The 16,099-nt window shown below is 39.5% G+C and overlaps 1 pseudogene; it reads right to left on the reverse strand.

Moving 5' to 3' along the window:
• Positions 1-12,685, reverse strand: part of LOC149744035 (UDP-N-acetylglucosamine--peptide N-acetylglucosaminyltransferase 110 kDa subunit pseudogene) — a 17,881-nt pseudogene extending 5,196 nt beyond the window's left edge.
• Positions 12,686-16,099: the final 3,414 nt, after the last annotated feature.

A 16,099-nucleotide genomic window follows, 5' to 3' on the forward strand; every position in this document is an offset into this window, starting at 1 on the left:
AGCGCTGGGCCAGGTGAGCTGTCTGCTTGCATGAGAAGAAGCCCCGGTTCCTCTGTCCTCCTCACCCTTTCCCCAGGACGCCTGAACTGGGGGGTACCAGGGCCACTCCAGATATCTCACTACACCTGGTGATTAACTGGGGATGCTGTCTGCTGACCTTGGCGGGTTGGGAGGGCAAGGCTGGGTCCTGCAGAGGGAGATGTTGAACCTCACCAGGGACACTCTTTACAAAGAACACAATGTGAACAACACCTCCAGGAGTGATGTATGTGATGACTCCACAGACACCTTCGGCCCCCCATCTAAACATAAGAGCCTGGCATCTTCAGGGATTCTATGGAACGGGGACTGTTCCCTGGCGAGATGCACTCAGGTCATCCTCCAGTTGCCTGCGCAGATTACCACCATTCTCTTCTCTCCACCTTTTTGTTCACATGCAGTGGTGAGCACCTCTGTGCTCTTCTCTGGCTTTTGGGTTTTCCTGAAGCGCCAAAAAAAAAAAAAAAAAAGGGATGGCAAGAGAAGCACATACACTTATTTGCCTTCTGCTCTTCCTCCTACCCTCTCCACGCTCACATTTCCTCTTCTTGTTCTTCCTCATCCTTTTACTTCATCCCTTCTCTTGAATCCAGGATGAGAGAATTTCTTTTTTTATTTTAATTGGATGAGTCAGTCTTCTTTTACTTATTTATTTATTTTTAACGTCTTTATTGGAGTATAATTGCTTTACAATGGTGTGTGAGTTTCTGCCTTATAACAAAGTGAATCACCTATACATATACATACATCCCCATAACCCCTCCCTCTTTTGTCTCCCTCCCACCCTCCCTATCCCACCCATCCAGGTGGTCACAAAGCACCGAACTGATCTCCCTGTGCTAAGTGGCTGCTTCCCACTAGCTATCTATTTTACGTTTGGTAGTGTATATATGTCCATGCCACTCTCTTTGTCACAGCTTAACCTTCCCCCTCCCCATATCCTCAAACCCATACCGTTTTTATGCTAAGTTATATTCTACATGTACCTGGAAAAATGTTAAAAAGATTTTTAAAGAACTGCGCATCTATTTTTGCCGCTGATTTGCCTGTTCAAGGCTCGCTAGCACTTTATCCATCTCAGTACTATTTCACTTAGTAAACAAATGCAGTTACCATAATTGCTGCATATGTGTCTGTGTTCCCTTCTAGGTTATATGTTTTTGAAGTTAGAAACTATATTTATATCACAGCCCCTATGTATGGCACAATATCCATTGCTAATTCAGATTGTGTTTTAAGATATGAGACAAAATTTAAGACTTTTATTATAGTCATAAACATCTAGCAAATCAACCAGAAAATAAAAACTAATTTTCAATTGGTTGGCCAAGGACAAAAAAGGGAGGAATACCTAGTGCAAAATCATATCTCTAATAACTACTGTTGGATTTAGAGCACACACATGCTAAACTTATTTTAAAATATCTTCTTATCAAAGATTTGAGGTTGGACCGGAAAAAATTATATCAGAAGTGAAAATAATTATGTGGTCTGACCAGCGTGGATCACAGAAAGTAAGGGTATACTATATATAAAGTAGATAAACTACGAGGTCCTGCTGTATAGCACAGGCAACTATATTCAATACCTTGTAATAACCTATAAAGGAAAAGGATCTGAAAAAGAAATATATATATATCTGAATCACTTAGCTGTACACCTGAAACACAACATTGTCAATCAACTAGTCTTCAAGGGAAACAAAACAAAACAAAGTAAGTGTAAAGGGAAGTATAGTTTTATAAATTCACCTCTGATATCCAATGGACCAACTGAAAGAAAACAGAAAGTACAACTTTCTAGGAGACAGGACATGGCCAGCAAACCAGGCCGTTACCCTCGGTAACGGTCATACCTGCCAAAAAATATACAGACTAGCCTGCATTCAGGAATACATAGGAATTCTTCATTTATCTGGCATTGTTAGGCAATGAGGTATTGCATGTTAGGAGAAGTATTTTTAAAATGACAAAATGAAGAGGAGTTGTTTTAACCTTCACTCGGTAATTTTTTTCTAAAATTAAGAAATGTATCCACTGGTGTATTTAATGTTTCCGTGATAACTCGGGGTCATCAGTTCAATCAACGTTTGCATGAATAATGCAAATGGAAACAAGACAGGCATGCTTACTTACTGAAACTGAAAATGACATGGCACTGGCTGGAATAACTGATGAGAGAGCACGAAAAAAGCAAAAATGAAAACAAACCGTGATCAAGAAACAATCAGTCAAGTTCTGACTTTCTGTACTTAGTTTCAAAATGAGATACCACAAATCCCAGCGAGAGACTCCAGCATCATCAGCTGTCTTTCTCCTTTGTTTCCACCTTCCTTTCCTTCTCCTTCTATCCTAGACTGTTCCAGGCAGTGCTTATGGCTGCTTGCAAGAGAAATTCTAATACTTGCTTTCTCTCACACAAACTTCACAATATGTCCATGTGATAACTAGTGTGGAGGTAAAAGACAATTCATCACAGAGACATCTCCTATGAAAATAAAATTAGAAACTAGCTTTTAAACATGCAGAGAGAAGGGCGTGGAGTCAGGCACTAATTTCCTTGCGAATTCCTCTCCATTTCTAATAGACGTTCTTCTTTACCAAGATCCCTTTTTATTGGTGTGCTGTTCCAGACTGCTCCACTCCGCCCATCCTCATTCTGTAAAATACATTCACACTCTTTTGTGACCCTACTTATTTGCCCATTAAATAATCAATCATAGAACTGTCGGAATTATTTACAGAGTGAAATTAAAATGCTGGAGTCACTTGGAGGGTTTAAGCAACTCCACCAGAAAATACTGGGCATGGATTTAAAAGAGGCTGCGTGGGACTTGCTCTTGTCCAAGTTCTTTCTCAAGAAGTATCTGAAATAAGCCTAAATTCAGAGTTAATCAGACTGGCCTGCTTTCTCAGGTGGACTGGAACTCATTGCTCTTTCCCCTCAACTCCCTGATGTCAGCGGCACTTTCCGGAGAGGAGGTGGACTTCTCTGCCTACTGCAGAAGCTCAGTTCCCCCCGGGCCCACTCCGTGTCTGAATCCCACACTTGAGGCCACATGCCAGCCTTCCCAGAACATTCGTGGCCTCATTTCAGTTTTTGACCTGCTCAGATTGAGTCCCTCTAGACTCTTCCTCAGCTTGAAACCTGATCTTCCACCACTTTCCCTGACCTCGATGGTAACCTGCCTACTTTAGGCCTCAGGTGCTTTAGCTATAAATTGATATATTTGCCCTTAATTCTAAAGTCTTCTTTCTAAAGCTCTACAATGTGGTGGCTCCTTGAAAATGTTTCTCTTTGCTGGTTGTAATTTTGTACAGAATTAAAAGCACAGCTACTCTAAAAGACAGTAAGTTGCATTGGATAAGGAAAGTGTGCTCTTGTAGTTAGATTAACAGGGATGGAAGACGACTTAGTATGTTTTAAGATACTCATGATCCGTTCTCGTGAGAGTCGGGGGAAGAAGGGGAAGAGAGTTAATAAAATACCAAATGTTTGTGACAAATTAAGTTCAAGATGTAGCTGATAAGTTACTACTTGAATAAGCAACACAAATCCAATTCAAGTTTTGCTTTATTTTTCTAAGAAGGGATCCCAGTGAACTGAGTCCCATGTTCAGTAACTCCACGTTCAATGGCTTAGTCTTTAAACACTGTTATGTTGCTGGAAGAAGAAATATTGCCCACCATTCCTAACTGATGTTTAGCTATCACGCACATTTGAAATAAATTTATTACTTTGCCTGATCTCAGGGTAATACATTCCAAAGGGGCAAAGAACACACGAAAAGTTATGGAGTCTCCATCTTCTACACTAAAGTGTGCAATAAATTACATATTATTTGGCCGTTAAGTTCACAAGCCATAGAAACCATTCCATTTGCAATGTATACAGTGGTAATCAGCAGGTAATGAGAATGATATAAAACCAAACAGACCGTGTATGATGGCACTGCTGCCAATAAAGCAATCATTAAATGCATTCATATGCATCTACGATAGGTAAGCTCTTTGAGGGCAATTGCTATGAATTCTACATACCTGTCAGGATACTATATAGAGCCCACTTTCTATGGCCTTTATTCAAAGACGCTGAGAAAGGGTTACTCTGGGTAAATTCAGACCTTTTCTCAATATAGAATTTGGTCAACATGCATTCTGAACAGCAAAATTTCACAGTATTTTCCTACACTAAGTGCCACCTCAGCAAATGCAGGATTAAGTATAATGGATTATAAGAAGTGAGAAAGGAAAGATGGAAGAAAAGAAGGAAGGTAGGAAAACGGTGGGTATGGAGTACTTCAACATTTATGTAAAGAGTGGAACTAAAACTAACCTGAGGTTACCCTGAATTATTAGCATACGCTATAGAAACTTAAATGAAAAAATAAAAAAAACCCAGCAAGGGAAACCCAAAGATTCTCTGTTTTTTCACTTTACTGCATATACACGTCCATCTTAAACAATCTATATGCTTATATCCAATAAGAGAGCATTGTTTTGCAAGGCTATTTGGCTTCTATCAGCATGTAAAGGTCGGACAACTCAACTTTAGCAGAGTCAGCCTTCAGGTGAATAATTGCTTCTTTCAGGTTGTGAACATTTGAATTTTCCAGAAATGTTTCCCAAAAAATGAAAACTAAAAGAGTCCTAGGACAGCGTCCTTTAGAAGTTTTATAGTACCAAGGTTTTTGGAAGAAGAGTATTCTTGTCAATTATCAGCACAATGATTCCAAGCAGGTCAATTTTTGCTGAGAATATTATATAACAGAACCCACTTCACCTCCATTATACTGACAATGATCTTCCTTACTTCAACCTTGTGCTGCTTAGTAAAGTTGAAAATACGGAGCCAAGAACAGACACTGACAATGCCAGAGACTCAGATGTACCTATAAGTGCCTTCAGACAACATCAGCCACCCAGGCTAAAGTCCTGGTTTAAAACATCCCAACATGAATGAATCTCAAAAACTATATGCTGAGCAAGTGAAGCCAGATCAAAAGGGCACCTACTGTATTATTCAACTTACATGAAATTCTAAACTGGGCAAAAGTCATCTCTAAAGATAAAAAACAGATCAGTGGTTGCCTTGGGGTGGGAGATGGGGATACTTTTGCAAAAGCCTAGGAGGAAACTTTCTAGGGTTTTAGAATTGTTATCTATCTTTATGGGGGTGGTAGTTATACAAATGTATACATTAATTAAAAGTCACTGAACTATTGACTAAAAATGTCTGCATTTTATTGTATGTAAATGATACCTTAATAAGGTTGATTACAAAATGAACCAAAAACAAAACAAAGCAGAAGAGAAACCTCTCAAGACTTCAAAGGAAATACACTGTTTTCTTCCAGGGTACCAGATTGGAAATGAGGCATTGGTCTGTTCTACCCTCAGCTTATCCCTAGGGTTATCTAGTCTATTTTAAAGCACTAGAGTCCCCTATCAGGAAAACTCACCCCATGTTTAATTACTTTGATTTCTTCTCTGCCTCTTCTCCCAACACACTGAAGTCATTCACGGAAGAAAAACCAGCTTTTTCCAACTTTGCATCATGACACATTCTTTCCAAAGCTATTAGTTATAGAATAAAATTTGGGTACACTTTGTAAAAAATCTAGCTTTTTGAGCCTTACAAATCTTAACAGTTAACCTATTGCCTCCACTGGAATTTGGAAAAAAATTATTTTGAAAAGGAATAGCTGAGACTTGACATTTTTTTGTGTGTGATTTTCTCTTCCCCTAAGAGAGAAGTGAGTAGGAATGAGAAACACATACATAAAGAAAAAAAATTATCTTGCTGCCTTTGCATGGTTATAATTTATAGGAGGCCCTTTTCAACAATAATCTATTATCAGAATCAATAAAATATAATCTCCATGAAGGCCAGGCCAGGATACTTGTCTCTTTTTCAGCAGATTGCAATACAAACCACATTCATGGATATGCTTCTTGATGATCTTTGTAATACTGTAACAGTTGACCATTTCCTCATGCCTCTTCACCTTAACTTCAACCTGGTTTTTCACTAATGACTTCACATTTCCTTCTCTAACACTTGGTTGTGGGCCTCTTTTCCAACTCCAACTCCAACTCGCATTTCACTCTGGAACCAAAGGAAGACTCACACCTTCCTGCTACAGTTGCAGATTATATAGACTAGAAAAAGGAAGGTTGCCAGATGGTGGTTTACATTATCTACAGACTGTCTCGGCTCAAGGTTAACTTCCCTGGGAGAAAACCCATAAACCCAGAAGCATCAAAAATAACCTGCATGTGCAGGGGGGAGACAGCTTTGCTTGTCTCATTTTACATTCTTTCTGATTTCTGGGCCCTGGTGATTTATCTCCCATGGAATGGAACAAGGAGGGGAACAAGTAGGGACAGTCCCTTCGAGCTAAGAGAAACACTCCGGCAGGTTTTGAATCAGACTTGGTTTTTTGTTAGCCAAGTTACAGGAGAATTTTTAAAGTGGGGGAAAGGGAAGAAGGAAGCGGACCAGGAAAAGAATTTAAGCCATCATCTATAAACCAACAAAGCACTGATAGTTCCAAACATTATGTCACAAACTAAAATGACTGATGTAGGCTCAAGTGGTTTATAAAACCTATAAAAAGACTACAGCAGCAAAGTCCCCATTTATCTGTAGAGTTCAGAAACTAAAACAAGGGATATTTTAGCTTAAAACCTTATCTCAAGAGAATCATATACACTTCACATGAATAAAAATACCTGAAACCAAACATTTTTAAAAGCTCCAATACCCAAAATATAAAGAAAAATATTAATCCAGAAGACTCAATCAATCCATGATAATCACAAAACGGCTGGGCAATCTCTATCTCCCTTCCACACTAACCATCCATCCCATGGAAGACCAAGGGAGATCAGACCTTCCAGACTTACCTTCCAGACCTTCCAGACACCTGGATGCTGCAAAATTCTATGGAGACTCCTTGTGGAGCAGCAGTTTCCCATCTCTTGTGTCTCTCCCTATCGTGATCATGATCATGCAGGAAGCAAGTCTGGCTGTGCTATCTTATCATTGTCTGTCACCCATCTGCAACATGGTATTGTACAGATAAGGAGAAAGTAGTTGCCTTTCCCCCAGAAGGTTGAGGCTCAGGTACAGGGTAATTCTCCTGTGCACACAGTCATTATTTAGGCCGACTCAGTGACTTCAACAGGCTTAATCATGTGATCAGGTTTGTTGCCAGCTGCGTAATGCTCCCACATCTGTAGATAGAGCCGCTCTAGGTCCATTGTGTATTGTCTGGTGTTGAACAGAGGGCTAGATGTTCTCTGCTTCCAGACTTTGCCACGAATTTTCTTCAGGTATTCTAGATCAGTTCCCAGTTTCACAGCTATGTCTTCATATTCTTGACTATTTTTAGCAATAAGCTCAAGACAGCCTAAACAAGTGAGCTGGGAAGCTGCAACTCGGGAAGCAAGAGTCTCTCCTGGCATAGTCACCATGGGTGTCCCTGACCAAAGGACATCCATCCCTGTGGTGTGTCCATTACAGAGTGGAGTGTCCAAGCAGACATCAGCCAGCTGGCCTCGCCGAACATGTTCCTCTTTAGGAGCAACAGGTGAAAAAATGATACGGTTCTGGGGAAGGCCCATATTTTGTGCGTACTGTTGAATATTAGGTTCTCCTACTGCTGGAAAACGCAACAGCCACAGTACACTATTGGGAACACGCTTCAGAATATTTGCCCACATCTGCAAAGTAGATGGGTCAATTTTATATAACTGATTGAAGTTACAGTACACAATGGCATCTTCCGGTAACCCGTACTGAGAACGTGTGGTTACAATAATGGTACGGGGAACCTCCTCTCCAGTGGCAGCCTTAATGTTGATCTGGGTAGTTGCCAGTCCATTGCTAAGACTGAATCCATTAATTGTTATCTGAATTTGTCCTCTGTTAATCATTTCAATAACTGCCTCTGCAACAGTATTCATAGGAATGACAGGCATATTAAGAGCTGTATTACTGCTGTCTGCGGTGTCTCCTCCCTCAGGACATTTCATCTTGACAATTTGCACATCTGGGAGACTATCAAGAAATGCTTTGAGGTCGATGCCATTCAGCACAATCCGATTGTCATAAATGTGCCCATTGGACTTAAAATCGATGACTGCTTTCTTCTTCAGGTGAGGGAACATATTGGCATGATCACCAATAAAGAAAGTATGGGGCATATAAGCCAGTTTCTCAGAATACTGCTCAGCAACTTCAGCAGGTGAAGTTTCCTGATCAGTGATGATATAATCCATGAAAAGCACACCACTGGTTCCAGGGTAGCCCAGCCACATTGCCTGAATAGGAGCTGGCCTGAGAGCAAAGAGTTCATTTCGAGCACCCCTGGTATAACCATTCATATTTACAAGGATGTGTATACCATCTTGATGGATGCGATCAGCTGCTTTCCCATTGCATGGAATCTGAGAAAGATCAATGAAATGATGGGCTTCTGCCATCACCTTCGCTCGGAAGTTTGTGCCGTCATCTGGGCTCAGGGCATAATAGAATACCTCAAATTTATCAGGATTGTGCGTGCCTGGAATAGACTGCATAAGATGAGAAGTAGGATGATTCCCAAAGTCAGAACTCACATATCCTACACGCAGTCGACCATCACTGAGCTTCAAGTCTTTTGGATGTTCATACGGTGGTTTACGAAGGACACTGATCTCATCCAAGGAGAGGTTCCCATGGCTCTCAGCAAGAGCCTTCCTGAAGCCATGAGAAAGAGGATAGAGCATACTATGATGAGGCTGCACAGAAGGCAACCTATTCTTCTCCAGCTGGTCAGCCACAATGCTGACCAACTTCTTCATTCGCTCATCATAGTCTGTCCAATCACAGACAATCTGCAGGCAATGAGCCAAATCACAATAGCCGTCAGGAAAGTCAGGTTCAAGCTTCAGAGCAGTGCGATAAGAAGCAATTGCTTCTGGAATATTCCCTGAATCCTTGTGAATGGAAGCCAGATTGCTGTGGGCATCTGCAAATGCAGGGTTAATCTGAATGGCAGGAGTATAACACTGCAAGGCTCCCTGAACATCCTGCATCTCCTTTAGAGTGTTTCCCATATTACAGTAGGCGTCAGCCGAGGTAGGACTGATTCGAACAGCCTCCTTATAATGCATCGGAGCTTCCTGCAGTTTTCCCTGCTGCTCCAATACACTTGCTAAATTTGAATGGGCAACAGCAAACTCTGGGAAGACTTCTAATGCTTTACAATACAAGCGAACTGCCTCTTCCATGTTTCCCTGGTCTCCTTTGATATTGGCTAGAGAGTCTGCATGGGTGGGGCACAGCCGCAGAGCTGTATTATAACAATCTTCTGCTTTGGCAACACGGCCCTTCTCTTCCAGAGCGTTGGCTAGGTTGCAGTAAGCATCACGGAAATGTGGTTGCAATCTAATAGCTCACCAATAGGTGTCTATTGCCAGATCTATCAGGCCTTGCTCGCAGTGTACACAAGCCAGGTTGGCACGTACCACTGCATGATTTGGACTCAAGCTTAGGGCACAAAGGTAAGCTGCCACAGCTCTGTCAAAAATCCGTGCCTCTTTCAAGATATTTCCTAAATTGATATAAGCATCCAGAAAATTGGGGTCAAGGGTGACAGCCTTTTCAAAGTGATGAATTGCAAGCCAAATCTCCCCTTGTGCATTGAAAACACAGCCAAGATTACTCCAAGCTACTGCAAAGTTCGGTTGCGTCCCCATTGCTTTCAAATAACATGCCTTGGCTCCTTCCAAGCGACCCAGGGCTTTGAGCAGGTTCCCCAGGTCACTGCGAACACAGTACAAATCAGGATTGTACTGAACAGCAGAGACGTAAGCTTATACTGCCCCTTCCATGTCACCTGCTGCTACCAAAGCAGCTTCCAGGTTAATATAACCATCGATGAAATCTGGTTTGAGACGTAATGCATGCCGGTAATGCTCAATTGCTTCCTGCAACTGTCCTCTTTCCTTGTACACATTCCCCAAATTCGACTAGGCTTCTGCCAGAAGAGGGTTCTGTTTAATTGCCAGAGTACTAAAGTGGGCAGATCTGTCCAGCCTTCGACACTGGAAGTGTAGAGATGAAAGTAGAAAATAAAAGAATAGGATGTGATTTGTAGTCGATACTACTTTTGCAAAAATTAGAAAATACAAAACAATTCGGTATTTCAAATATATACATATGTTTAAAATAACTATAAAGGTGAGTTGGGAGATTACATATTAAATGGCCCAAATGGTGCTACATAGGGGAAAATAAAGGAAATAAATCTGGCAGAGGAACGTCGGGGCCAAAACCAATCTTAAAAGTATTAGAAAATAGAGTGACCATACACACTGATGATAGAGTGACATGAACTGAGGCATATGGTCCCTTCTGAGTAAATGCCTTAAATACAAACTAAAAAAATAATGTCATAAGATTTACAAGCACTATAAAAATATTTAGCAGTATTGCAGTAGACAGTAGAAATATATAACCTTTCAACTTAAATAAAAACAAGACTGATGAAATATCATCTTTGTTTCCATGTCATCCATGCTAAGGAAGAAATAATAAATCAGCTTTCAAGATAGAATTTTTTACAATGAGAGATACAAAAACAAAGAAAAAGAAACCCTAACTGTTTATCCCATGAAGGGAGAAAAAAACAATTTGAAAAGTCAGAGTAGAACTCTATGAGGATAATATTTAACATCAATTTTTTTTTGTAAAACAGAATTTTAAGCTGGTTTTGAATTGTTTATAGAGTTTCTAATTAGCATGCTGAGGAAATACAGGGTCCATCTTAATCCAGAAGCAAGTAAAAAGTTCTGACTCTTAAAATTCTAGGCTCTAGAGTAGGTGTGTGCTGGTGTGTATGTGTGTGTGTGTGCACATTTGCTGTGTGTTTTCAATAAACTCAAGAGTACATAAGGGTGTATGTTACTACATTGTAACAATTCTTGAGCAAGTCTAACTGAAGGTCAGTAGCAAACAAGTAGATGCCGCTTGGGTGGCCCCCCAAACTCTCAGGTAATGCGCAGATCTGCCTTGGCAATCATGTTCTGCTTTTAGACATAATGCATTTTTATGTTCTTGTTAGCACTGAAAGGCTAACTTGAATATTCTGCAACTGATGAAATGGACAACAGAGCAGTAACCTAGAGTTTACAAGTATTTGGGGCAGTAAAACTTTAGTTCTAGATTTAACTTGGATTTGAGTCCTAATTTAACTTGGATTTTCTACAACGCATTTTTTTTTTCTATAAACTGGAGGTATATACCACCATAATCCTAAAAAACCTGTGACTTTGGGCTTCAGGGGTCTAAGCCTTCTCTCTAAGTGACTGAAAGGTACAACTGGATATTAGACCTGTCTAAAAATTGTCCTTTTCTGTCCTCACATACAAGGGAACGCTTGATTTTTGGATAGCTGTCATTAAAAAAACAAAAAAAATGTGCAAAGAACTAATGTCTTTTGCTACAAGACAAAACAATTTCTCCTGGACATGCAGTAATAGGAGGCAATGCCATGTGTTGGAAGCACGCACATATTTTATGATAGATATTAATCTGGAGGTTAACAGCTAGGTGCTCCGGTTGAAGCAGTTTATTTCAAACATACATATAATGTTAGTCTACTTTGTAACAAAGCCTTCAACATTTCATATGCAAATTCGTTTTTCTTTCTAGTTTAAGCCCAAGGAAATCCCTATAAATCTTGTCTCCAAAGAGAAAATATAAAGAATTCATAAGATTAAAGAGTTCTTATCAATTGTATAAAAAACTAAAAAGGTACTAACTAGATAAAAATGTAGATGTCTAAGAGAACGTCCAACAAATAGAAAAGTAGAGGACTGCACTGAGATTGCAATCCTGAGAAAAATACATTATTTCTAAATGAAGAAGTAAAAGGAGATAGCATAAATTAAAGCCAGAAGAAAAATTTAAAACCTACAAAAGTACGAGTCGATACAAAGTTAAAAACCCATTAATTTTACTATATACCCAAAGGCTTCACAAAAGATCTCATGAATATCACAAATTAAAATAAACAAAAGCCAGAAATATTGTTTTCCCCAAATTGTACTACTACCTGCTTATTGCTTCAGTGGTAAGAAGAAAAATTATCTTCAAATAGTTGAATTGTATACCTACTTATATTTTAACTCTTAGGTGGATCTTGTTATATAATATATATGATCTTTAAAGAAAACTTGTTGATTGTTTATTTTGGCATCTGTTAGGAAATTCCTATTTAATTAGATAAATCTCCTTAGATAACTCTTAAATAAAAATAGATGCAAATATAGTATGTTTCCTATCATTCATTTTAGACCTCTAAGAGTTGGAAAAGCTCAACCTGGAGAAGAAACTAGTTTTACTGAGGGAAGAAACTACTTTCCAGTTTAGAAGAGGAGGGATTATCCCATTTCTGTAGAGGAAGCAATCAGGAAGATACAAAAAGAATGATCCTTGCCTAGTGCTAAGGCCAGAACTACTGTGAATATTGTACCAGATCTTGTAAAAACAGCCACTGTGCTGGCACTCACAGGCCTGGGTCATGGTGTGTTCAACAATAAAACTTTGTTCCAAAGGATGGAACTCCTTCGGGCCAAAAAGCTTTCACCTGCATGATTCCATTAACCTCACTGTTTTGTTATGGGAAATGCATTTATTTTTTGAAATGACATTGAAATATATCCTTAAAAGAACACTTTAGGTCTCAACAAGATTCTCTTCTCTTTCAGCCAACACAATACCTTTTAGAAATCAACAGTCTACTTCTTTCTTTAAATCATCACATTTCAAAGCTGTAGCAGCTAATAAATGTTAATATGATTTTTCCAAAACTGCAATCTCCCTAAATTTCTATGCTGTCTTCTTTATCCTGTCTTTTCAAGGTAAAGGTATCTTTCCAGTTTTCTTAGCATTATCAGGATTATGGATTTTGTTCATTGTTAAAGTTCGTTATTTATGGACATAAGTTAATGTAAATGCAAAAATATCTCGTATTATTCACAAGCTGGCTGACTTAAATCACTCGCTCTTAAAACAACTTTACTGCTCTCCAATCTGTTCAAATGCACGGAAATATAAATTCAGGATGATGTGGCTTTTCTGCAATGCTTTCTTTTCAGGCTGCAGTCTACATGACAGCGTTATATCTTATCCTTGCTGCTGTTGTTGTTCAATCTATAAAACCTCTCTTGAAGACCCCCAAAACAGCTTGTAATTTAAACTTTTACTTTTGGTGACTCACTGTTTTCAAATTGCCATCTCTGACCATATCCCCCTTCCAGGGGAATTTATGCAGACTCTTAACCCATAATTGCTTTACTCTTTACCTCTATTTCTGGGTTCTTAAATTAAATTAACTGTTACATCAGTGTTCTTCATTACTCAAATTATTTTTTCTTAAGAACTTTTCCTGGAAGTAAGTTCATGCTCTTTTTGACAAGCAAACATTTGACTTCTGAAAGAATTCTTATGGAAATGGGTTTATATCCCAAATGCACCACCAAAAATCTTGGTGACCTTGCATAAACGTCCCTTACCATTTCAGGTGCTATCTTTGCTTGACTCCAAAGGGAACTGATTAAAACTATGAGCATCTAGCTGTTATGCACTTTTGTCTCAGTTTGGTCAATGAAACTCTTAAAAATCCATCAGATTTTCATTATTTTTATCATTAGCCTGTTTGTGTCAAATAAGTTACCATTTATGGAGCCAGTGTTCTCCTTTATTCCGGCATCCAATCATTGTAAATATTTCTCATGGACACATTCTTAGAAGGCCTATGAATAACCTGGCCTCTTACTGATTCTCCCTTTTGGAGTCTTACTAGCCAGACTTCCCCAATAACTTTCAGAGAGAGTTCTCCCAATTTCCGGGTCTTCTTTTTGACTTCTATACGCCATAGAACTTTCAAAAGTCATCACACCAATACTAAGATTACCACATACCCTCCAAAAAGCTCCAAGCTGTTTATGCCTATTCATTAAGTTAATACTTTATCAAAACTTGCCCAATTGAGTAGTTTTAGCACAGATATTTTATACATTTTAGCACAGACATGCTCTGTTTAAGGCTGACAGATCCATTAGGAATTAACTTTCTGGTACATTTTCCCTCTGACATTTTCCTCACAACTGCATTTCCTCATAACTGAGCCATCAGTTATCTCTTGCCTATAGAAAGGCAGATAAAAGAAAGCTAAGTGAGAAAAGATATGTAAATAGACTAGCACAATATTGGACACATAATAAGTATTCAATAAATGATAGCAAGTATTCTTACCCTTATCCTCACATTAGTTTATATGTATTAAAAACTGATTACTGGACTCAACTCTTACTTCCATTTCTCATTAGATCCTCACAGAAACCTTGGAGGAAGCGAGGTTTTATCCCCATTTTACAGGTTGGGAGACTGCAGCCTAGAGGGCTTAAGTACCTTAACTGAAGTCATATAGTCAAGAAATAAGCCTATATTTGTCACAATCACTTGCCCATGCTTTGACGTGACACCACCACCCATCATTTACCCAGCTTCACCAAGGTACTACTAAATTTTTTACTCTTATTCTCCTCTCTTTGCTTCATACTGCCATTGCCACCAACCCAGTCAAATTCACTTTTAATTTTCCAATGTTAGTGAAGGGAGTAGAAGGTGGAAATTGAGGTTAAAGGAGGAAACTTTAATGTTATTCAAGGATGACTTCATCTTAACGTCCAGCCTTTGTCTACCCATTCTCTGCTCCAGTCACACGCAGAGTATTTGCTATCTCTTCTGTAAGTCTTGACTTTTCTTGTCTTTATGCCACTTTTCTTTTCTCCATTTGCAATGAATCTCCCTTTCCCTTGGTTCTTCACCATTTCTTACTCCATACTCTCCATTAAAATTCAAATCTACCTTTAAAGCCCAACTCATATACCAGTTCTGTCCTACAGTCTCCTGGATCTGCCAAGTCAGAACTAACCACTTGCTCCTCTGTGCTCCTGCAATGGCAATGATGTTAGAAGGGCGAGTGATTTTACAGCTCGCTCACCACCTGCGGGAAATATGTCCTATTTGCCCTTCCACATCCTTTCTCCACCCAACTCTATATGGATGGCTTGCATGGCCTATCTTAGTAAGTGTCCTTGCTCTGGCTTCTGTTTGGCTCACCAATGAAGAGTACCAATAGAAGATTGTAGGGAATGAAGGAGGGGAGTGAAGTTAGGGTATTAATTCTTGCCAAATTGCTGGGAGTTGGCTGCATCCCCCAACTAACGTATAGTGCTTCTCTGTGGGGCATCACAGCATCTTTGGGGAGGACTCTCTCTCCAGCAAGGCTTCCTTTCTCTTTCATCTCCTATAAAGTAGCCACACTTTTACTGAACCCAGGGCACTACACTATCTCTTGATTCTCTACATTGGGCTCAATTTATCCCTATTGATGTACCCCTGATTTCCTGCTGAGACCCTGTCTGATGAACTTCGTAATATGCTCTTCTAAGCTGTTAATTTTACAAACCACATTATTACACTTATTAGAAGAATGTCTTCAGGATGTGTCAGTAAGCTCTGATTGATGATAATGGTAAACAGCTAGAATTTATGGAACATAACGTATGCTTTGGTTACTCTCTTGAGTACACCGTGCGCATTATTCTAATTAATTAAAATCACTATTAGCTAAGCAAGGCACACAGATGCTAAGAGGTTCCCAGAAGTAACTTGCTCATGGTCACTCCAGTGTCTCAGTAGTGTTTAGGACTCAGATCTGTCCAAAGCCTAAACCTTAAGCTCTAGGTCTAAGCAGTGGCTCTCACACTTGAGTATGCATCGGCATCACCCAGAGAGCTTGCTGAAACAGGTAGTGGGCCCCACCCCCAGAGTGTCCGAGTCTGCAGGTCTGGAGCAGGACCCAAGACTTTCACTTCTAAAAATTCCTACGTGCAGCTGATGTGCTGGTCTGGGTACCAGACTTTGAGAACCACTAGTCCAGGCATTTTAGGTCCAGAATTTCAGGTGTTAGAATAATTTTCTGGTGATAAATTGTCGA

Source organism: Delphinapterus leucas, unplaced genomic scaffold (genome assembly GCF_059928025.1).
Source record: "Delphinapterus leucas isolate spDelLeu-1000000601 "Yukka" unplaced genomic scaffold, BTC_Dleu_Yukka2 spDelLeu_asBTCV2_sq25, whole genome shotgun sequence".
Classification (NCBI taxonomy): Eukaryota; Metazoa; Chordata; class Mammalia; order Artiodactyla; family Monodontidae; genus Delphinapterus; species Delphinapterus leucas.